This window comes from Alosa sapidissima, chromosome 16 (assembly GCF_018492685.1).
Source record: "Alosa sapidissima isolate fAloSap1 chromosome 16, fAloSap1.pri, whole genome shotgun sequence".
Lineage (NCBI taxonomy): Eukaryota > Metazoa > Chordata > Actinopteri > Clupeiformes > Clupeidae > Alosa > Alosa sapidissima.
This window is the reverse complement of record NC_055972.1, coordinates 27,521,996-27,546,581: the sequence shown is the minus strand read 5'-3', so window position 1 is coordinate 27,546,581 and position 24,586 is coordinate 27,521,996. Positions and strand designations below refer to the sequence as shown.

At 45.5% G+C, this 24,586-nt stretch overlaps 1 protein-coding gene across 1 annotated transcript in view; it reads right to left on the bottom strand.

The window, feature by feature from the left end:
* Positions 1 to 22,771, bottom strand: part of LOC121684793 (spectrin beta chain, non-erythrocytic 1) — an 80,927-nt gene extending 58,156 nt beyond the window's left edge. Inside the window, exon 1 of the mRNA XM_042064867.1 lies at positions 22,643 to 22,771. The gene's annotated coding sequence lies outside the window, so the exon portion shown is untranslated. The remainder of the gene's footprint in view (positions 1 to 22,642) is intronic.
* Positions 22,772 to 24,586: the final 1,815 nt, after the last annotated feature.

Below are 24,586 nucleotides of genomic sequence, written 5' to 3'. Positions count from 1 at the left end.
GTGCCAGGTGCTGGACAAAGGGAAAAGTCAACTTGAGATATAAGGTATGCAGCATAATGTATTTCATGCAGAAAACTGAAAATTGAATAACAAAATGATAAACTGCCAGTTGCAAGCAGAAATATATGACAGTGCAGATATGAAAACAAAAACAATAGCCAATGATAACAATAGCACATTTTTTAAATTGTTTTTTTAAATATAATCAGTGAAAAATGGAGGGTGGTTACAAATCTAAAGAAGTGTCTGAGATTTGTATCAACTCCTCTTGGTCTCAACCTTGTGCAAGACTGAATAGTGGAAAACAAATGAACCCAGAATAATTATTTCCGTCAGCTCCACTGCACACCTAAGCTTTCCTCCTTTTCCATCAGTTGGGTCTTTATTAGCCTCCTAGGGCACCCCCTAATGGCCCAGACAGGCAACTTCCACACACATCTGCTGCTGAAGTGAGAGTTGAGTTTTAGCACCACCTACGAGTGTGAGACTGCAAATGCCCTCAAACTCTATTCTGCATCACTGACGCAACAAACACAGTCAACACATACATTTAGTCAGCATGAATGCCAGCTTATGTTTATGCTGACACCACAGTGACGTTAATGCGCTTCAATATAATTAAATTTGTAAAACTTTTGAACACCCACAAGTCAAGCTCTTTCCATCTTCTCGTTCTGAAATGTACTGGTGCAATTCTAATTTGATCAAAACCCATTTAAGATGGCCAGTAAACACATTCTTCATTCCAATGATCTTTCATACCAGACGTGACAAAAGCCTCACCACCTCCTTGTGGTGGCATCATAACCATCCAACCCTACTGCATATTTGTCATTGCTGTATGCAGTCATGCTTTCCAAAAAGAGCCCACACCACACCACACCCCACACCACACCACACCTCACCTCACTCCCTGTGACTCGGAGAGCACGCTCACTCTAGCCCCGTCTCTCACTAGAACCTTCTGCTCTTCGCCCGTTAACTCCGAGCTACTCTACTCCACTCCACGCACACGGACACGTGAGGCCGGTGTCTTTTGAGCGCCTTCAAACCCAGGTCCCCGTGGGCACTTGGACCCAAATGTGGTGTGGACACTGCAGACACTTGTGCCATAGCGACCCCAGTCGGTGTCTTTCTCGTTTCGGCCGAGCCGGCGAGCGCTTGCCTGATGAGCTCAGCAGATGCTAGTTTCCCAGGGTGCATTTCTCCCCAGTGCAGTGCAGCAGAGTGCAGCACAGGTCTGTAGTCAGCACAGAGAGGGAGTGGTGGAGGGAGAGACCACTTCAGCAAGCTGACCGAGACACAAACGGAAAAAAAAACGCACACATCCCAAGGACCACATCATTAACTGTCCAGACTAATTAGTGGAGTGCAGCGCTAATTTGTCAACAAAGGGGAATAATTCACTACTGTAAAAAAGCTTTTTTTAAGCCATCAAGCTATATGTCAAGGGATATCAATTTATCAACATGTGTGTCCCTCCCTGTGTATGCTCATGAGTGTGTACGCTTATGAGTGAGTGTGTATGTCTGTACGCTTATGAGTGAGTGCGTGCGTGCGTGCGTGCGTGCGTGCGTATGTTAGCACCGCCAATGTAATGTGGCACCACAGAGTGTGAAAAGGGTGAGATCTCGGTTGACCTTGACGCCTGAGGGACTCTGATGAGTTGTGCTCGTCTCCTCAGTGTGGGGTTCAGACGCAGGGGAAACCAGGCCACTCCACTCCTCTGGATCAGCGGATACTAAAACTGAAGCCTGTGTTGCTAGGCTAAAACATGCAGCTGCCACAGGGACAATCACTGCCACTAGAGTGAGTGTGCAAGTGTGTATGTGTGTGCGCACGTGTGTGTGTGTGTGTGTGTGTGTGTGTGTGTGTGTGTGTGTGTGTGTGTGTGTGTGTGTGTGTGTGTGTAGGTGATTGAGTGAGCGTGCGTGTATGCGTGTGTGCGTGTGAGAGTGCGTTTATGTGAGTGAGTGTGTGTGTGTATGTGAGTGAGTGAGTGAGTGTGTGTGTGTGTGTGAGTGAGTGTGTGTGTGTGTGTAGGTGATTGAGTGAGCGTGCGTGTGAGAGTGAGTGTGTGTGTATGTGAGTGTGTGTGTGTATGTGTGTGTGTGTGTATGTGAGTGAGTGTGTGTGTGTATGTGAGTGAGTGAGTGAGTGAGTGTGTGTGTGTGTGTGTGTAGGTGATTGAGTGAGCGTGCGTGTGAGAGTGAGTGTGCGTTTATGTGAGTGAGTGTGTGTGTGTATGTGAGTGAGTGAGTGTGTGTGTGTGTGTATGTGAGTGAGTGTGTGTGTGTGTGTGTGTGTGTAGGTGATTGAGTGAGCGTGCGTGCGTGCGTGTGAGAGTGAGTGTGTGTTTATGTGAGTGTGTGTGTGTGTGTGTGTGTGTGTGTGTGTGTGTGTGTGTGTGTGTGTGAGTGTGAGTGAAAGAGACTCTATGCGCATAGCATACGCACCAGTGCGTGAGGAAAGCAAGTCGCTGTTACACAGAGGTGTGTGAAAGTGTGTCAGGACACTGGTGAGATGAGTGTGAGAGTGTGAGAGAGAGACACAATGAAAGTCAAAGCCTGGAGGTCAGAAGTAGCACAGAGCGGACGAGGCAATGCACCGATAAACGGCAGATAGAGTGGACATGGCTAGAGGCCAACAGTTCACAACACAAGGGGAGAGAAAGAGAAACAGAGAGGGGGCAGGAGAGAGAGAGAGAGAGAGAGAGAGAGAGAGAGAGAGAGAGAGAGAGAGAGAGAGGGAGAGACAGAGGTAGGGAAAGGGCAAGATGGTGCTCACAAAAACAAATTAACAACGCAGGTCATTTGCACACAACCCCAGCTGTGAGCAACCTCATGTGGACCCATGCCAACAGCAAGCACATTCAGCCATTACATAACAGAGAGAGAGAATGAGAGAGAGAGAAAAAAGAGAGAGAGAGGGAGAGAGAGAGGTAGAGAACACCCAGGGATCATCACACACAGTTCTGTATTGGGTGCTGGGGGGGGGGGGGGGGGGGTTAGGCGGAAGCTTTGCATGGATTTTCATCAGTCCATCAACACAGAATGAGCACTAGCCAAAAATCCCTCTTAGTGCAGGCAGAGGATTTAGTGTGAAACGTTTGGACACGGGGCTCTGAGAAAACACATGAAGCAGACCTGCTAGCAGCGCTGCTCGTTCTTATCCTGACAGAGACAGGACAGGGGGGTCAGTGGATGCAGGCTGTGGTGCTGATGCAGGAGGAGAGAACCACAGACTTGGGGGGGGGGGGGGGGGGGGCATAGAAAAAAATAATAGTGAGAGGGAGGAAGAGAAAGGGGGAGAGAGAATGAGAGGGAAAAGTGATAGCGGGTGAAAGGGTGAGAGAGAGAGAGATATTTTTAGCCAGTGCGGTGGCGGAGGGCAAGCTCTTTGCATCAGCTGCAGGAGAGAGATGGAGAGGAGGAGGAGGAGGAGAGGAAGAAAGATGGAGAGATGAGATGAAAAGAAACTGCCCATCGCCTCAGCCAATCATCTCAAGCAAACCAGAGCAGGGGAAAATCTGATTCTCTTAGGAGAGTGTGGATAAATCAATAGACCATTCAGAAACAAGAGAGCTACTGTAAGCACAACCTTGCATTCTTCATAGGAATAATGACGACAACAAAGGCCAATGCAAACTTGTTTATCCCAAACATTGCTTGTCCTTCATCTTTTTAACCCTCAGCCAAGCCAAAGTGCATTACATGAAATCACTGTAAACATTAAAGCAGCACCAAAGCACTTTTCCTCTGTCGCACGCACGCTATTTGTTTATCCAGCACCGGCTTTGCAAATAACGATGTCCACAGACAAGGTAGAGTATGTTGCATGATTTTTATGAAAGTATGATGTATTGCGACATCAGAAGCAAGTGAAATTTGTAGTTTCTTATGTCTCATTCCATCGAACTACAGATCCTCTACCCAATCTGGCAAACTTGCATAGTGCGGTTATAGCCGAGGGCCGAAGCGAATGCAGAAGTGCCGTTCACCCTGTTACAAGTTGATGAACCACTGAAACGATTTTGGAAACATTATTTTAAGGTACAAAAAACTCTTTGGTGTTGCTTTAAGTACATGTGTAGAATGCTTTTACTGCTATATCTGACCGTGTTCGCCTGGCAGCTGGAGATCTTTAGAGGATTTGCTTGTAATTTCACAGGGATATAGGCAGTCTCACGTGTTTATGTGCCTCCAGGGGAAAAGGAAATATTAAATTGTTTATAGTGTCCACTGAGAGGGATGTCATGATACCTGCAGACAACCCATCTAGAACTTTCCCTTCATTCTGGCTGTCAGAGCCCAACTCTTGAGTGAGCCACCGAGAGCAGCTTCTTCTGTGGCTGGCCGACATGAAAAGCGAACCGACTGCACCGCCACACATTGGACTGGGCTAAGCTGGGCTAACTGCTGACTAATTTCTTATTAAAGCTCTTCTGCTTTAATCAATGCACTCGCTGAGCCTGAAGATAATCTCCCTGCCAACGTTTCCTGGTGTACAGAGAGTGGCTAACTCTCTCTCTCTTTTGGTATGGGCCTCTTATCTGGGCCAGGGTGCGGAGGAGAGGTCAGAGGGGGGAGGTGCGCCACGGTCCCAGAGGCGGATGGTCCACTATCACCTCCAACTCTCAAACAGTCCATTGCTCAATTTCCTGAGGCACTTGAAGGGCAGAGTAGAGAAGAGTAGAGTAGAGTACAATCACAAATGTTCCATTAGAATGTTGCCGACTGTGGCTTTCATTTGATGTCATCATGAAATGACATTTAATGCAAATTCTATTCTGCGGACCATTATACTGGAATGACTTTTCAAAATAAAAGGGCTCCTAGAAAGGCTGGTGCTGTCTACCCACATAACAAACCAAAAACGTCATTACAGTCTAGCATGCATCAAATGTGTAGGCGCTACCTCAGAGTTCTCAAGTCTTTCAGTGTGATTTCATGTGTTCTCAGAAGTTACTAAACACTCCAGGCCTCTACAGGCATTCCAAACCAGTGCCAGTACCACAGCCCCCTCTGGGCTACTCAATGTTACTGACTGATGGTCCTCGTTTCCTTCCTCTGATGGTCCTCTGCTCTGACATTTGGACACACCTGATTCATCCTGCTAGGTATGGCAGATGCACTGTATAAACAGATGTTTATATACTGTAGAACAACAGGCTCTCTGCTGCTGCCTTAATTAGTGGTGAAGTGATTGTTTGCAGTTTCCCAGTAATGCTGTATACTGTATATTTTTGCTCATACTTATGCATATAACTCACTCACTCATCCATTTCACATCTTTCAACTTGATAGAGTATGTGGCGATCATGAGAGAGACAAAAAAAGATGTGTTTATGTGATGGTGGTGAACAAAGAGTGTGTGTGATGAGGAACAGATTCACACAATTAACTCAACATGCTCACTGGCAACTTTCTGGCTGGCAGCAGGTTTGCTGTGAGTGACTTGTGATATCTTCAAGTTTTCACACTCCTCACTTCCTCGCCCACTTCTGTGTGCTCCTGCCTGCCTATTATCTCAGCGACTTCCTTGAGAACAGGGCATTGTTCGCTCCACTCGAAAGATCACCATGGATACAGAATACCCAGGATCCTTTGTGTGGGCGTAAAGGGGTGAAGGGTCTTTAAAAACACGCTAAACACGCTAAACACACATATTGGCTTTACCAAAGCAACACTAGGGGGACACACGCACTCAGTCCAGATTGTGTAGATGTTGTGTATTTTTGTGTTTTTTGTGTATTTTTCTTTTTCCTGTTCCCCTCCACTCTCATTTTAAGAAAAACAACAAAGCCAAGTTCACATTTACAGAGCGAAATTACAAGAGTCTGGGAACATAATGAGGCCTATTAGATTTAAATACCATTGCGAGCCCTTCTACAAACACCTTTAACAGTCAAGAAAGAGAATCTGGACTTGGAAGGCAGAGTTATCTGCATAAGTGGGGAATTCTGATAGCTTCTCAAAACAGAGCCTGCTTGCGCAACACAGCTTTTTGGTCCGAGCACAGCCCAAGTCCCACTCCCTCACAGTTTCTCAGCCACAGGAACCTGCTCTCTGCCGTAACAATACACATTATTCAGGCACCCGCGAGGAGACATCTGGTCAGATCATTCAGACGCCCACTCCCCTCTCTTGCATTCCCCCTCACTGACAGCATAGCGCTGGTGGTGAATAGTGACCTTTTTCAACAGCACAACTCAAGGGGCGCTTCCTCGCTCACCTCACACAGGCCACGAAGGGGCTCCACTCCACTCAAACATTTCACAGTATGCACAGTATCCCTTTTTTTTTTTTTTTTATGCTGGTGCATTTTCCCTGCTGGTGAATTTGCACTATGAATTTTCAATACCGATTAACGCCCACAAGAGTGCTTTCGCTCTTTCAGTGGTGCTGCAAATATCAGTCTGTATAATTGCTACACACACACACACACACACACACACAAACCTATATAAAAGCACATACACACCATGCACAAAACATACCATCCTGCCCACACACACCTACGCGAGCACCCAGCTCTGACCATCAAAGCAACAGATAACCCCTTTCAACACCATTGTGAGTGTGTGCCTAATCCAATGCCTGCTATACATGCCTTAGGAGGAATCTGGCTCAGAACAACTTGCCTTCACATCAAGTGAGACTTCCTCATGTTGTTTCTGTATGTATGTGTGTGTGTGTGTGTGTGTGTGTGTGTGTACACACACATTTCTTTTACTCCATGTTGAAGTGCCGGCACCGTCGACTCACTGGATTCCTCTCGGTCTGTGTAATGCATTCACTCTAGTTGCCAAGCAACACAAACAGCATTACCCAGCTTGACTGAAACCTCTGTGACATTTTCGACATTCTTTTATTTGACTGATTTCTTAACTCAAAGGCATGACCAGTTCCTTTACTTGCCAATGGCCTACATGGCATGGCATTGCACAACGCGTGTCACAGTAGAAACTTGGGTCAGCTCTTTGGCCGTGTGTGCCAATTATGGTTCCGTCCAATCAACTCACCCCCTTTGGGCCAGTTCTATTTCAGCAAAGGGAGGTGAGGGACCGACCACATAACAAAACAAACATTAGAAAGTGATGTCTTCACAGGGTCCAGCACTTGGCTATAGCTGAATCCTTACAAACGCACTAGGACTTGTTCCATTTTTGAGTAGTCTGTGTGTCCTTGTCGGGCCATGCTAAGAACAATACCGGGCTTAAATGTTAGCTTGTTTCCTCTGACAAGTATCAAATATCTCTCACTGTTAATTAGTATACGGGTAGTACTTATTTCTCATCCAGAAATCATGGCCAACAAGTGACAGTTCCACCAATGTTGCAAGAGTTGCCTGCAGCTCCCTCTAGTGAGCAGGGAGACCCAGTGTCCCAGCCATCACTCACGAGAAAGCTTCCCAGCTACTGGCCAACACTCCAGCGCCACGGTCTGTTTATAGCGTTATCCAAGAATCTGACTCCTGATGAATTATGTGCTTGCTATAAACTGTATGAGATTTTAAAAAGTCCCAAGTGCACAAGAGTGCACACAAAGTCAGGCCTCTTCTCTGCTGACGTGACACAAACAAGTGACACACTGAACAGCCAACCCTTGACTTATTTTAAACATGTAGCCAATCTGCACCGCCAATAAGTGCAAGTGACAGTTTCAAGAGTGAAGCGAAGAAACCACAAAAACACTACACAGTTCTGCTCCAACTCTAACTAAGAGCTCAGTCTGTCTTAGGGACGAGAGTTAATTTTGTAAATTGGAAGGCGGAGAGAGCATTCCTGGATTGAAGCGGCATGTTTTTAGCTTCCCTCCCCTTTGATCTAGTTAAGCAGCTGATTCGATTAATATCTCAAAAATTCCCCTGCTGTTATAAAGCACTGGTTGAAAATAAATGGTCACAATTAAAATCTCCACATATTACACACACCCACACACCCACACGCGCACACACCACACACACACACAGTCCAAACCAGGCACTGGAGACACTCCTCATTACAATAGATTTCCCAGCAAGCACTTTTCTGGGGCCACTGTCTGCGTGAGGAAGAGGAATTCTGAGCCGGCATTCGTCTAGCGTGCCGTAGCGTCTGGACCAGGGCCTGCGACTGGAGCGATCTGGAACCGACAAGTGCAACTCAATGGGCGATTATTCACTTTCCACAGTGGAGATGGAAGCTGGCTCCTGATAACAGCGGCCCCTTTGTGGCCCGGCTGGGATGAGACTAACCAGAGAGCTGGCCTGGAGCGGAGTCAGCAATTTTCTCTCTGGGCTTGATAAACTCCTCAGAGATGCCCCGACGTCGGTCAAGCCCCGAGGTCAAGTGACTGCCCCAACGAAAGCAGAAGAAAGGACCAAGGGAGAGATAGCGAGCAAACAGTGGCTGATGATCACACAGGCACGCACACGCCTGGTTTCCTTTGCGGAACCTCGCTCCATCTTAAGGTGAAATCATGCTCTCACCCACACACACACACACACACACACACACACACACACACGGCTCAAAAACTCTTGTGTCACCATGAATCACAAGAGTTTAGTTGCCGCAGAGCAGCCCTATGACATTACAGCTGCTGAGTTCTCCACACATCACTGACTCAAACGCAGACGGGGGAACGTGCCTGTGTGCACAAGAAAAAGCACAAGGCATTCCTTCGAAGGCCGAGCAACAGATTTAATTTGGCTCTGGTGGAAAGAGTGACCACATTCCCAGGCCTGGACGAGAGCAGACCAGAGCAGATGTTCACACATGGAGAGAGAGAGAGAGAGGAGAGGGCAGAGGAGACCCACCCCCCCCCCTCCCCACACAAAGCTCCCTGTCGGTTGGGAAGAGGAGAGCGCCACCCTTCAACAACTCATTAGTGTTTTATAACAGGTACACACAGCAACACACGGCGTGACGCCACACAAAGGTCAGTGGCTGGCATCACATGGGCGATGGACGGCCATTGAGGCAATCTTGGTCTCATGGGATGGCTGACCAGTGAACACACCCAGAGAGATCGCCACGGCAACACGCCTGGCCACATCCTGATACCCTTGCAAGGTCCCATAAAGGAAACAGGGCTGGTGTGTACGTGTGTATGTGTGTAGTGTGTGTAGTGTGTGTGTGTAGTGTGTGGGAGTGGAAGTGAAGACTCTGAGCCAACAACCAAACATGTTTGCAGCATATGTGCCTTGAGTTACTATGTGTAGCGCTGACTTAAATTAATACCTTGGCTAACGCAGTACGTGCTGTTCTTTTTTTCGATTTGGAGGAGAGGCCAAAATGAGGAAAACATAGAGGTGAATCAGACATGGAGGCACATTAGCAAATATGAGCTACCAGATATGTAATGTAATGTGCATGAAGATATTACCAGTCTGATGCATATTCATGTAGTATTTCCAGATAAAAAAAAAAAATCCTAAAAGCAAATGGCAGTGGAACTAAATGCATACATTTTGTCAATCTCTTTAACATTATTTCAACAAGTCTGTCGCCAATAGGATGGATCAATGAAGCCAAAATTGGCCCTATTAGCAAAATTGCGAGGCAAGTGCTTTTTGGGAGCCAGGGCATGCATAGTATGCAACACACATTCAGCAAGTTCCACCAAGATGGAACCCAATAGTTTAAGGAAAAAGGAAATCCAAGGCACTCAAAGCAAAAACAAAAAAAAAGTATAAAAAGCATTTATTTTAATGGCTATTTCATGTCTGAAAACTTTAAAAACAAGAGAGCTGAATGGGACAACCGACACATAGCGGTACAAGCAGCCTTCTTCAGGGTGTGGTCCTCAGCAAACCATTTCCCCTTTCCCCCACTATTGCCCATTCATTTGCTGCTTCCAGGGGCTTCACTTTTGACTGGGCGTTCGCAGCCCATATGTTTTCAGTCACTGGGATGGACACAAGTGTTTTAAGTGTTTTAAGAAGGCACTCCTCGAGTCCTCAAGGTGATGGGGCCGTCTTGGGCGGCTGATGAGTAAAGCCTCTTTCTGACCTCCTACCGCTCTCCTTGCAGGGGCACACAGTAGGCTTTGTTCCCCGCTGGAGATGACGCCCGATTGCATCAGCTTACCGAGCCGAGCCGAGCCGCACTGCGCTGCTCTGGCCATATGGCAGGGAAGAGTCTTAAACCATCTCACTTTCCCTTGTAAACACACCAGTGCTGCTTATTAAAGCAGGCCTGGAAGAGTCCACTTTGGATGGCTGGGCGAAAGGAGGCGGAGGTCCCTGAGCTTTTAGTCAAATGGTTTGTCCTCGCCACCAGAGACTTGGAAACACCACTTCCTTTGGCTTTCCAATAGGTTCCTTTCATTGTCAGTCTGGTGCCTGTAAAGCAGTGAGGCTCTTGGCCGTGGCCCTGAGGTAAGTGGGTTCACCCACTGCAAACTGCATCTTAGATTCATTCGCCTCCACTGCGCATCTGACATACGCATCTGAGAAACGTCTGGGGTGCAGGTGGGTGGACAATGTTAACGTCTATGGATTTCAAGGGTCTATACCACCTCACTATGCTTTTACCCACTCACTTACTAAGCATTTTCCCAGCGAGTGTATGTGTGTGTATGGTGTGTGTATGGTGTGTGTGTGTGTGTGTGTGTGTGTGTGTGTGTGTGTGTGTGTGTGTGTGTGTGTGTGTGTGTGTCATTCTTCTTGGAGGGGTATAGTTAAGAGACGAGGGGTGTAGTTAACAGAAGAGAATGTTATGGGGTGGTGAACTCACTGTAAATGAGAATAACCGGACAATTGTTACACAATAGATCTCACCTGACTGCAGGGATCAGCCTTCTGTCATTTTAATGAGCACAGCCTACTGTACCAATTAGACACCTGAGCAAAACAAAAAAGCTCTGGCCACACTCAGATGAAACAGTGTTTTACAGTCACGTTACCATATGCCGTATTGTGCAACAGAGCGCTCTCTGACAACCTAAATAAACCTTCCAAATGAAAATTAAATCTTTAAAGTAGCGGAGACAAACACTAGGCGCATCTGAATTCAGGGCACACACATGGGTTCTTATAGTTTGACAGTCGGGAAAACAAAGAGATTAGAGAATTAAAGAAACATCCTGCCCCTGTCTGCCGCAAGGATCTGAAGCCTTCCCAAGTCAAACAGTTTAATATCCGGTCGTCCAAACATTGAAGCGAAGTTAGAGGTCCTACATGCCTTGTATTTACATAACTGTGAAGAGCTCAGTCACACACACACACACACACTGACACACACACACACAACACACACACACACACACACACAACACACACACACACACACACAGGTTGGGGGCACGAGTGTCCTAAGCAGAACCCAGCTCTATGTGCACAGCTGAGGGGTCAGAGACAAGATGTCGCACGGCGGCCAGGCCTGGGGGGGGGAGGAACTGTCACACAGCAGGGTTGGTCAGCAGGATGTGTCTACCATTTAGGCCCTGGTGTCTGAGCACAAGACGCAGAGAGAGAGAGAGCGCAAGAGAGGGAGAGGGAGAGAGAGCGAGAGAGCGAGAGAGCTTCTCTGAGGTCTGGATGCCATTACAGTCCATTCTCCCCTCCAGAGTGTAGGCCTGCACACACACACACACCCCACCACTTGCTCACTCACTCACCCACTCACTCACTCGCTCGCTCACTCCCACTGATTTCCTGTGCTTACGCAACACACCCAGCCCCCATTGCCAAACTAAAAAGCCCCTCCTGCACCACACCCCTCCCAGTCCAAAAAAACATCCTCTAAACATCCTCTCTTTCTCTCCATCTCCAGGAGCCGCCTTTAGGAGCCTCGTGGGCTCCACTGGGGAGACAGTCGAGAAGACAGGAGGAGTGGGAGGGAAAGAGAGGGAGATTATCCACAAGACAAGGCTGCAGAGGAGAGGAGAGAGAGAGATAGAGAGAGAGAGGAGAGAGGAAGAGAGGAGAGGAGAGGAGAGGAAAAGAGAGAGAGAGAGAGAGAGAGGTGAGCTAGAGAAGATAAGATAAATGAGGGAGGAGAGGAAAAGAAAGAAGTGGAAGGAGAGGAGAGAAGAAAAAGACAGGAAAGGAGGAGATAGGAGAGAAAAGGAAATGAGACAGCAAGAGAGAGAGAGAGAGAGAGAGAGAGAGAGAGAGAGAGAGAGAGAGAACTGAAAGCTTGCACTCTCTCACTACCATGCAGGTTTATGAGTGACATCACTCAGTACTGTATGCGGCTGAGGGCAAAGTCATTATCGGCTAATGTTCTCAGGCCGCTGAGCGGGCAGCACGACAGCTGCAGGACGATGGGCAGCACGACAGCTGCAGGACGATGGGCAGGGGAGATGACGGCGCGGAGCTGGGACGAGGACACAAGAAGGGCACGTAAACAAACCAGAGGAGATCCTATATCTGTCACCACCACCTCACACACACCCTTTTACGGGGCGCCTGTTCACACCCTCACAGACCACACACACACAGGGCACAGCACACGCTGGACATCAAAGCGGTCATCCCCTTATCGTTCACCATCTTCCCCTCATCGGGGATGCTACTGGCCGCCCGAACAGACGGTTCACGGGGAGCCGGCAGGCATCAGGGCCATCTCTTCTCTTGGCACGCTGTGGTCCACTGGACGCTGGCCATCGCGGTGACACGCTCGGCATGATATTAACGTTCGCTTTTGGGAACGAGTGAACGTGCCGAGATGAAAGCCAGTGACTGGATGGAGGTTTCAGCGGAGCTAACCAGGCATTAAAGCGGGCCATCCGCGAACTCATCCCACTGGCTTTGGTCCTGCTCGTGAGACTCACTGACCGAACAGCTGGGCATTTTTCATGCCCACACTCAGAGTCAGCAAATGAGGGACATTTCACAGGAGACGAGAGGATAAAGGATTTAAGGCCATTTCACCAGATTTGCGTGACCAACCGGTTAAAAATATGTGTATTGACAGTGTGATGCGTGACATTTATTAACATTCATGTCCTGCATATAAAGAGAGACAGAGCCAGTTGATCTGTCACAAAGGTTACCTCTCCAGATATGATTAGTAGTGTTCAAGATCAAGAACTAAACCAACTTGAACAGATGTTCGATCTGTTTTTTTGAGATGCAGATTCCCATAAAATACTCATGTAACGTTACTGGCCTTTAAAAAGTCTTCCTAATGAACCATAGACTTCACATGCTTCACACAGATGGCAAGTTCAGCTGTCCAGACGTGTAGTGTCCACAAATAGCACAGATTTCATAGGGTTTTGTATAACCACAATAACGATTAAGAGGCTTCGTTTTGAAGCCAAAGCGAAAAACAAGCAAACTCAATAAAAAAACACAACACAAGCAAGCTTAAAATAAGACATCACCGAGACAAAAACAGCTTTCCATGTCCAAACAATGGGGATAAATGCCCTGTGTTGAATGTGTCTGTTCACAGAAACTCAGGCCATAGGGACTTCAATCAATCACCCGTATAAAAAGAGTCATGGACAATAACAAGAGATAAGTCCCATTAATTCCTAACAATCCACAACCGGTCCATGGAGAGACCCCAAACAAACCCCAAGCAACGGCTGGCGTGCGAGGGTATCGTCACTTAAAATGACTTTGAGATCAGCACTGTTTGAATGACACAGTGCCAGAACCCACAGGAAGTTTACATAAGCCTGTGGATCTCAGTATACAACGGCAGATAGCATGAGGTCACGCAGGAAAGGCAAGCCAATGAAATCACATTAAAGGTCAATACTGAAAGACAACGTTCATCCCAAGCTGCAGGCCAACTCCAATCCTCTGGCTCGTGCTTTTTTGGCAGGGCAAATGTGCAGTATTATTCAACACCACAACCCCCATTAACAAACTTGATCTGATTGAAGAAGTTACCATTCAGTCATAAACATATCCTCTATGCAGCATCGTATTTAACACCACAACCCCCATTTGGTAAGTTAACCAACTTGATCTGATTGAAGAAGTTGCCATTCAGTCATATAAACATATCCCCTGTGCTGCATCGTTTGGGAATGCACAAGAACTGCTTAAGTAGTGAGTGAGTGAATGAGTGAGTTTGCCCGGAGTCTGACCTTGCGCGAGAAGTCCACGGTATTAATGGAACAGTCACGCCATATCTTTGAGGACATTATCTTGTTTGCCTCCATTTTCTCGGGTCTTTGAAGATCATCTCAGAAATGACCATGGCAGAAGGTACAGCCCATTCCTCGCTGGATTTAGAGCGGGTTATTATTATCGGTTCACTGGGAAGAGCTGGAGAAACAACAACTCGTGATTGATTAGCCTACATGTTTGTGTGGGTATTAAAGCGGGGCATTAACAAACATCAATGCTAGCTAGCATTTCACCACCACACCCCTCTGCAATCGAAACTGTACAGGAGAAATCCTAACTCTCTCACACAACCACCACACCCACTGGCCCTCCAAAAGGACCATCCTAGGCTAATACCAGCTTAATGCTCCCATTTGCCCAAAAACAGCTGTCGGCTGTCAACTCAACTACAAAACTGACAGTATGTCACCACTAGAGGTGAGGGGTAAGTGTACAGTGTACTTTTGTGATGGTTTTTGACATTTTATATACCATGGTGGTGCCATGTATAGTGATATCTTTTCATTATGATTCTAAGTTCATATAGGTACAGATCTCTATTCTGAGAACATTCCTTCTAAAGATCATACAATAGCACAAGATTCCTCTCCACAGTACCACTGTGGAAATTGAAACAACAAAATAATCTGTCCAGTCAAGAACAAATAAGTAAAATAGTAAGATAATATAGGACTATGAATAAATAATATGAATAAATAAATGCATTTCGGAGAATGCAATGACAAATCACAATCTAATCAGGTATCATTTTCCCACCCCTGTAAACCAGAATCTTCTGCAGTGAGTTTTCGCATGTTTAAGCAAATCCAAGGTTGCATAGATCCATTTGACATCATCCATGTCCTGATGAAGCACAATGCTGTGGGCTTGCAGACTAGAATGGCAGCGCGTGAGGACATCTCATTTCAACCTGGCTGCATGCCCCAATATCTCCATCCATTAACAGACCGAGAAACTGCATAGCAATGAGGAAAATTCTTCTTGTTCTGCCAAATCGATGTAGTACCATTTGAGCATTTATTTTTAATGTTTTTAGAGCAAAGATGACTATCAAAGTGTCATGTGTCATGATATTCAAAGCCGATTTAGAAGGCTTTTGCCACTTGAGCTACGCGAGTCAAGGATGAGTATGAGTTTTCAAAGTTATGAAATTAATCTTTTACCTCTAACACAATGCAGGCCTGGTTTTCCCTCTCTCATTCAGGAGGGCTTGACTGATTCATGCGCTCAAGGACATACACCCCCAGGCCTTTCCTGTGACCCCAGTTTCTTCCCAGCATGCAGTGGGCCGTGTGTATTTATGGGAGAAGAATACCCCTGGTAAAGCTTCTTAATACCCCCAGCGCACATCTTACTCCCCAGCCACGACTGGCCCAAACACTGGCTCTGGGAATTTATAAATATAGCCCTGACAAACAAGTCTCCCACACCCACACGCACACACATATACTCATACGCAAACACACACACACATATACTCATACGCAAACACACACACACACACACACACATGCGCGCGCGCACACACACACACACACACACTCGTACGCACGCGCACTCATACGCAAACACACACACACACACATGCGCGCGCACACACACACACACACACAGAGGCTGTGGTCCACTGAGGCAGAACGGTTCTTATTGTTACAAATAATGAAAAATCCCGTCCTTGTGTCAGCATTATGGTCGACAATCAGTTTAATTGCAACTCTTTCATCACTAAGCCTAGAAAACAAAGTTCAGACGACCAAGATACTTTGGACACACACACACACACACACACACACACACAGAGCCATGGAATTAAACCCCTGACGAGAGACTCCTATATACAGTACCCTATGCCTCAGCATGAGTTGATGAGACACATTTAAGACAGGAGACTCAGATGAGGTCCAGCACAAAGTCATGTCAGCAGCACACCACACCACACTCTTCTCAGCAGCGATAAGCCCTCTGTACTACTTGGGATGCCAAAGCTCGAAATAGTGCTAAGGCCTTATCATTAACCAACACAAAAACACACGACCTCAGATCTAATCCTGAACTATAATGGAAGACAGAACTGGCACGTTGGATAGCAGCGAAGCATAAGGTTACCCTGGAAATCCAGAGTTCTCGCGAGAGCACAATGGAATTGTCTCTGCCAGAAACTCTGGCAATGAGCAATGATGCACGTTACTTTTACCCCAACATTCTGGGGAACCAGCTAAACTTATGAAGACAGCGCTGCAACGTTGGAGGACAGTACACATTGGTCGTAGTGTTATCCGATTGCGTCGAAGTCCGAAATCATTCAAAGTAAACATTGTCTAGTGTTATCCAATTGCGTGCAGTGAGATTTTTAAATGCATGCATGTTGCCGCCCCTCGAGTTGGGCCATTACATTGTTCTTGGCCAGACCCTTAATCTTTCTAGACTATCAGGGTCTGGATTTTCCAGGCTAGCATAAGGTATCAAGAGAGGACTGATTCCGCAAATATTGGGTCTACGTCATCCATTCTTTGCTCTGCTGCAAATGGCCTTGAGATTAGTGTACATACCGGTGCTCGACTAATGAACACGTTTCATAATGTAAGACAAAGCCTGTGCTGATGTAAACAACTTAAGCCATTACAAATTCAGTCAATGTTGGGAGGAGGCATCACAGTTCTCCTTCAAAGAGAATTAATTGCTTATTATTGCTAATTGCTGACCTTAATCTCCCACTTTCAGACACAACACTGTATTGACTTGGCATGCAGAGCTCCCACGCAGCAACTTGGAGAGGGCAGTGGATCAAATCAAATTGGGTTTTGGAAAACGCAGGCAAAAGATCACACAAGTGTGTGTTTCTCAATGTATTTGGCCTAAATTTGCCCTGGTTTCAAAGACAGATATCAAGTACACTGTGGGAAGTGTTACAAAGCTTTCCTCTGCACTTTAAATCATACAGTAGGTGCTCAGGCTGTTTTTTGAAGCTGACCTGAGGTTGTCCTCATGAAGCAAAGTTTGTATGAACAACCAGTGTTTCCCCTAGAATTTTTTCCAGCAGCGGTGCTGTTGATCGTAGGAAGCCCCCCCCCCCCCCAGAAAAAGAGAAACATTTGAAAAAATGACTCCTTAAATTGTGACTTCTGGTGGATTTTGTGAAAGAAATGGACAGATTGAGTTACAAATTATGACATAACCATCAACACAAGCATGATTATTGCAGTACTTGAACAGGATTATTCATGTTTTTCTTTCACCTTTTTCATTTACATTATTAGTATTAGCCACTGTACAACTGTACACTGTAGGCCACTGTACAAACTATTACTATTTAGAATATACAGTGCTGTGCATAAGACATTTATATATAATGTATTTATTTACGATACATGATGCATTAAAAATAATTGATGTCCTATTTTTTTTTTTTAATTAAGGCATTAAGACAAAAGGCAAAATATGTTTTTATTCCTCCCTTTAGTCAATTTCAGCATGGGTGTCTTAACTTTATAGAAGTTACAGCACTGTATAAACTATATAGACTTCTCTTTCATGCCATTACACTGTATTGGTGCTGTGCAAGTCAAATTGAGTGTTTAACTTTAATGCCGTGACGGCCCGTGACGCTGGCTTGATTCTCACAGTTTTAAGCTAACTTAGTAGCGTTGTTGTGCATGGTGCATAAGAATATGTGGATGAAATTAATTATGTTTCCCATGTCATTTGGTAAAATTCACTTGGATTATAGCAGATAAGTATCTTGTATCATATCTATAATTTTGATGAGCTCTACAGGAATTACAAATGTCAGATGTAAATGCTTGCGCATCCTATTACTCAAATTCAATTAAACCCACCATTAGGCTAGCTAGACCTTAGTTTCACAGCCTAGGTATGTTAGCAACACAGGGCTTGAAAGCATTGCCTGTATCACAAACAAAAACGAAACAATGCGTGGATTTATCTGGGAATAGGCTACTGAAGGTAGGGGCGAGCTATCTCGCTGGCGTGTTTAATTGGGTTCCCTGGTTAACATAATGTAGGCTACGTTTTTTTGCACAAAATTGCGTCTGCTAATAAACTTAAACATAAACACAAACAAGCGTGCTCTCCTGTGGAATCCCTGACTGCGCCTTCAACGTTAGCCTACTATTATTTGTTGACATGAAACCTGAACGAATGGCAGCTGTTATTGAAGTCCACTTGCGTCTATTTATTTTTTTTAATTAGGCAACTCTTTTTGCAGTGGCGCTTGAATTCCAGGAGCGGCGCTGCGCCGCTGATGAATACATTGTAGGGGAAACACTGAACAACTCACCACCACCTCCTCCTCTTCCTCCACCAAAGTAAAACAATACGAGTTCATGAACCAGGAGCGTTCCAGCCAGCCACGCTCATGCAGGCAGTCGGAGGCAGACACGCCTTCAGCCATAGGAAAATTCAATTACACTAATCCTCAAGAAGGTCACGGTGGCGTTTTGAGTCTGTGTCAAGAAACTGTGGGTCTCACATGTGAAAGGAGGAGACACACTCACACACTCGCCCCCTTCAGAGTTTGAGCATAACAATAGGAAACAGACACACACACAAAGTCACCAGTGGTTCCTTCCACTGGACAGCAAGCGAACCATGAGGAAACTCCTCTTTTGGAGATGAGAACTTTTTGCATTAGTATATTATGAGTGTTTCTACAGACCCAGACCAGCACAGGCCAATGAAATCATATTAAAGTTCACTGAATGACAGCATTAAGCTCAACCTACCTTCCATTCCGCTTTGCAGTGTAAACATGCCTCTTGAGAACCTGTAGCATTAGCAGCATGTGAGTATTTCTGCCGATTTAAACCTGCACTCCTGTATGCAGTAACTAAACAGCTTGACCGACACCAGCAAATTAGTGAGTCTCCCTTAAATAATCAAAGTTAATGGACTTTGTGTCAAGCCAGGTTTGTGAGAGCAAAGGCTCAAACATACAAATTAAGATGGGAGCCGTCCTGACTTACTGCGACAGACTCTAGACTGGCCCACTGCGAAGTATCAAAGCCAGTTGTTTGGAGTGCTGTCACACTAAACAAATGCAAGACCCAAGAGGCTAATGATGATAACTTTGCTTTACTGAATGTCCAGGGGCATACAGGCCGCTCATAGTGAGAATGGACAGAATCGATGCTGGACATTTCAAACATGCCTTTACTATCTGCAGAGAGGCGAGGCAGGTAAACAGAGAGCAAAATAATGACATCTCCAAGAAGGGAGTGAGATGAGTATGTGAGGGAGAGGCAGAATGAAGGAGAGAGAACGCTAGAAAGACGTAAACAAAATGTTAGCTCTCAAAACAATAAGAAAGGATGAAGACACTTAATAAAACAACTGATAACATCTCCATGTGTTGTGTCATGATGGAAGCTCAACCCATACACACACCCACACACACACACACACACACACATAGGGGTGACAAGGTCCTGGCTGGACCACAGGCTGATGTTTAAGAGCAGAAACAGAGTGAAATGGAGTTGAAGCGATGCTGGGATATCTTCCGCTGAGCGCTGCACACTAGCCTATATTTAGCTCTGCTCTGCCGTGAGGCAATGAGAGCAGCCGCTTCTGTCGCACTGTTCCACTTACTCTCTCCTGGCAAAATCCCAAAGCTTCCCACGCCCCGCAACCCCACCCCACCCCCTCACCGACCCACTCAAATGGGACTCAAACACCCACCATTTCCTGGATGTAATGAATGTCCCACTATGAAACGCGACTGTGGTCAGCAGATCCACTCAGCCATGGAGCCATGAATGAATACATCAAGTGCAACCACAGCACGGGCAGCAAGATCAACAATTGTCAGCGCCAGGCTTTTGGGGGTATAGAGTGCATGTACGCGCCAGCTTCCACCAGCAAGACCAGGCCCGACCACGTAGCCAAGACTGACATTAATAGGATGCCCTCAGTTCCAAATGGGTACAGAATGGCAGGGCTCTGTCTGACTGGGGAGTGATTGATCACCACTGCACCAGAGGCTCAGGCGGCCAACACCATCTGAGTCAGGGGGCCCTAATTGAAATGGGCAAAGTGCAAAGTCAGTCTATGAGCAAAATTCTTGTGCATGAACTAATGGCATCATGTGTCGTTCGGCAGCTTTTAGCTGACCCACCACTGTCTGTGCTTAGGATCTTTATCATGGCATTAAATTTGCAAATAGATTTTGCATAGTTATTAAACAGGCTTTAGTTAGACCTTAGACTTTGCCAATAATTTTAAACTAAGGCCCAGTGTTAAACATTCCTCCTTTTCCTCAATGATCTTTTCCTTTTCAATCCATCCAAAAGTCCAGTCAGATGTTTAATGAGTTAATATGTTTAATCAGTTTAACTTGATTAAACATATGTGAATATATATATATATATATATATATATATATATATATATATATATATATATATATATATATATATATATATATGTGTGTGTGTGTGTGTGTGTGTGCATTTGCATACACATGCCTTCTCTGTGACTGTCTTGCCTATGATCAATAAATAATATCCTTGTGTTATGAATTTTGAGGTGGAGCTCAGTTTGTTTCCACAAAGTGAACACATTCACATTTTAGTTGTGTCAAAAGTGTCACAAGTATTACAAACTCAAACAGGAGCAGCCATGAGCAGTCTCCTCCATGCTGAGGGGCGAGGAACAGAGAGAGGAAGGACACTGAAAACAAGTTCTTTCTCTCGCCTGGCCTCATTCCTGAAAATAGACATCACCTGCCACCAGCACACTGGGCCGCAGAGGCTCTGGCAGCACTGCAAGCTCCTCTACTGGGCTCAGCAAGCGACTGCGACACAAGCCAGAGCGCAACACCCTCCGCATCCAGATCACAAACTCAGTGGTGTGGGAGACTAACCAAAGGAATCTCCTGGGAAACAATTAGAGCTCTCTCTCTCTTTCTTTCTTTCTTTCTTTCTCTCTCTCTCTCTCTCTCTCTCTCTCTCTGTTAATTGCTTTGTCGGCACAACCACTGGGTTGGTGCTCTCCCCGGTCAGTGAACAACAAAAGGCCTGGCCATTCATGCTAACACCAGAGAGAGCCAGTGAAAGAGGCCATCCCTGGTCAGAACAGTAAAAAAATTATACATTTTATGAGGATGACAATGGACAAAACAAGAAATTCAACTGCAGAACACAAGGCACATCAGAACTCATATTGAGAATAATGTAGCACATCTGATGACTAGCAGGCTAAGCCCCAGTGTATCCCAACAGTGAAACAGGAATGAACCCTGAACTTGAGTTCTGACAAGCAGCAGGAAAACACCTTATGTCATTGCATTAGGCTACTGACTACTGTAGTGAAAAGTAATGTCTTCATTAGATGACAATTACATAGACATCGATTTGTGGAAATTGTTATGGACAGATGATTAAACTGTTTTACAGCATTTTTTAATGTCTATTAGGCCATCAGAAACTTGCCAGCATAAGTGAAAACTACGCACCATTCAGGTGCAATAGGCCCCGATCACCGTCACATGCGCCACAGAAAGATAACAAAAGTGTAAATTCCGTCTTGAAATATGTCAACAGTAGCCTATGTCTGAAAGAGCTGATTGCTGAATGATCGCATTTTGAAGACTAAATTAGCTGCGGGGTCTCCACGATTGTTGTCTTCCTCTGGGACAGCACAGATGATTCTCGAAAGTAGTCCACCATCATCATCTAGGGGACTTCCGTTTCTAGGTGAGTTGCATTGTCGTGGTTCTGACTTCTGAGTCTTCATAATGTAACACTTTGCATCTAATTGTGGCCATTTCTTTAAGTAAAGTGTGAAATATTTGTGTGAAACCTGCAGATATCACAAAATTGTCATTTCGTGACATTAACGCCAACTCATGAAAACCGTCGTGCTCTGAGCTCCGTTGACACAGAGGGCATTCACGTCAATGACAGTGCATGCGCTTATTTGATTACATAATTAAGGTTACAGGTATAGCCTAGTCTGGAAAAGAGACTGCCAATCTCTCCTTTTCTCCGGTCTGGTACGCATATTATGAGCACCTGTGCGGCGGCAACATAAATCACGACAAAACTGGGATCATCGCTAGCCTAAATGTTACTTTATTACAAGGACCACGCCTGTATCCCAGTAGCGTGCTACACTGTACCGTTATCCCGTACCTGTACTATAAACGTCCATGTTGTCATGGCGTTGCTATCACTGAAGGAAAATGTGCAAGATCCATGCTGGCTATGGCTCAACACTGCAGATAAGATCCAATCCAAGCCAGAAAAAAAACAGAACAAACCACCAAAATGTTGCTCGTATAGCCGGTTTTAAAGCTACATGTAGCCTAATAACACAATGTGATAATACGGCAGACTCACGTCCTGATTCACTTTTGTGACCGAGCTGCAAAAACTACCGAAGATGCGATGAAGGCAGTTTTAGCAAGATGTTGCAGCAAGAACGTTAACAGTGCTGCTGCTTGGGTCGTTTAATCCATCGGTGGCTTTCACGATTGACTACAGGCTCTGACTCACTTCATTCAAGGCATAAACGTAGGTAGTCAAATATTTTGAATAGAACTTACCAGCGAAGGGACAGAGCAATCGTCACCGCAAAGAGACCAAGACTGAAGTCAGAGGCTGGACGAGAACGCAAGATCGCGCTGCAGAAATCCGCACCGTCTCTCTCCCTCCCTCTCTCGCTCCCGACCAACGACAGCGCTGGCTACTGCAGCCCAATTTTACCGAGGGGCGGAGAGTTCGCCTGACAACATACAGCAGTGAGCGAGCGCGCTAAAATGCAAGCCTCTGATGAAAAAACACTCTTTAGAAACTCACAATATGTGTGGAATAGCGCAGTCTATGATGTCTGAAAGTTTGAAAACGATGGATCGCATATCAGGTTGTGTGTTTAATCTAAAAAGTGGTAAGCTTTACAGATACTTAGGCCAAGGGAATGATGGGTGATGCATAAGACCTGAGTCCTGACTGAGGGGAAAAAAACTCCCCAGATAATATCTGAGAGGAAGGCAGCATCAATGTTGATATTTTCATAGACTTTGCCATCCTACACTTCTTAAAAACCACTGTATCCTTGAAGATACCCATCCTACAGCTCAAAGTAGCCTACAGTAGGCCTACAGGATAAGTAGTCGTCATAACTGTTGACAGTCAGCTCTTATCACAGTGTGTAGATGCATAGAAAAACGCCTCTCAATAAATCTCTGGAAAAAACAGTAAAACTGTTCTCTCTGTAAGCTCTGTTTGAAACCAGGAAGGTCTGTGTCATGTTATACGATTACAAATTCACCTTATTTTGCTTTGGATAAAAGTGTTTCCTGAATGAATACATGTTAACCATAACCTGTATGCACTAGCCTACCCCTCTAACATCGTGTATCATTAGAAATGAGCAGATAGCCAATACTCTATAAATCAGTCATGATTTCGTCATTCTCATGGTATCATCTTCGCCATTACCTCAGTCATTCGTTTCATCCTACCAGAGAGCTGTTGGACTCCATCAGTGATTTACCAAAGGTTTGATTTACCACTGAAAGGAAAATCCCTTGAATATGCTGCTTCCTGCAGGGGTACAGCTGCTTGAACCTGAACGCCTGCTGTGTTGGGCAAAGCAACAAGGCAACAGCAGTGGTATCAGCCAGAGTCAGGGGTTATTGTTAAGACAGCAGAGAAATGGCCTGGTAATATGTTGGCTCTGTACACCCTGGATTCATACTGACAAGCATATCCACACTCATCAGACTCTCCACGAGAAATAGCTTGGAAGACATTTTCTATGTGCTCCTGGGAGCCAGCCTCTGTCTCTGACTTCTGGACCCCAAGAATCAGATGATTTAACAATGTGTGTGTGAAAGACGTGGGGTCAGGTTGAATTACTAGTTTTTATAACCTACAGTAGGCTTCTCCCATCACATCTTCAGTCATGGCAAAGCCAATATCAGGAATGTTTCACGCTCGATGGTGTTTTAAGCCCCCAACGTCGTCTTCCGGGCAGCGCTGCCACCTTAACCCATGCCTAACCCGTGGACTAGATGGCTATCCAGGCATGTTAAAATTCACAGGTTAAAAACAGGAATGATGAATGTTACTATATATACCACTAGGAACTACAGTTTTCCCACTGCACAGACATGTTTTGAGATGACACCCTCTAAAAGGTGAGAGGTCAACTTGTTGCTGTACACTGGGCATTCTTGTGTCAGAGTAGCCAAACTCCAATAAAAGTAGAAGGAATATGTAGAGACACAGGGACTTTTTCTTCTGAAGAGCTGAAAGTGATTCAAAGATAAGTGAGAAAATAATTCAGTCTACTGGGATATAGGCTTGTACCATGACATTTGTCTTGATTTGTCTTCAATGTTTTGTATATAGACTTATAGCCTACAGATGACTTGCTAAAAGTGATCAAATCAACAATACATGCTGCTCTACTGCCAATTAAAAATCCCCTTGTTTGAAGTGAATCAATAAAAACACAAACAAGGATAATCGTTTGTCCTTGTCAT